Source organism: Geospiza fortis, unplaced genomic scaffold (genome assembly GCF_000277835.1).
Source record: "Geospiza fortis unplaced genomic scaffold, GeoFor_1.0 scaffold82, whole genome shotgun sequence".
Taxonomy (NCBI): Eukaryota; Metazoa; Chordata; class Aves; order Passeriformes; family Thraupidae; genus Geospiza; species Geospiza fortis.
Genome location: NW_005054685.1, coordinates 79,270 through 79,847, shown reverse-complemented (window position 1 = coordinate 79,847; position 578 = coordinate 79,270).

The following is a 578-nucleotide window of genomic DNA, read 5'->3' as shown; positions in this document are numbered from 1 at the left end:
GTCGGGAGCGCGGCGGTGCCGCCCCACGCGCGCGTGTCCGTGCACCTGTGTACACCTGGACGTGTCCCGTTATACACCCACCCGTGTCTGCGCGGGACACGCGCAAACTGCGGCTCCGTGTCTTTGCTGCGCCTCCGGGACCCGCTCGGGGGACGGGGATGGGCCCAGGGGATGGGGATGCGGGGATGAGCCCACGGGACCACCGGGGCCGGGCTTCGTGTGCTCTTGTGCTACAGAGACCTGTCCCCTCCTCACGGCAGCCCCCGTAACTGGAGAAGTCCCCGTGTCCGTGTGTCCGTGCCCCAGTCCGGTTCCCTTCCCGTGTCCGTGTGTCCGTGCCCCGGTCCAGGTCCCTTCCCGTGCCAGTCTCCATGTCCCTTCTTGTCCGTCCCAGTGTGTAAATACCACACCAGTGTCCGTGTCCGTGTGTCCCTCCCCGTGTCCGTGTGTCCGTGTCGGTGTGTCCCACCCCGTGTCCGTGTGTCCCTCCCCGTGTCTGTGTGTCCGTGTCCATGTGTTCCGCCCCGTGTCCATGTGTCCGTGTCCGTGTGTCCCTGCGCCCGTGCCTGTGTCCCGGG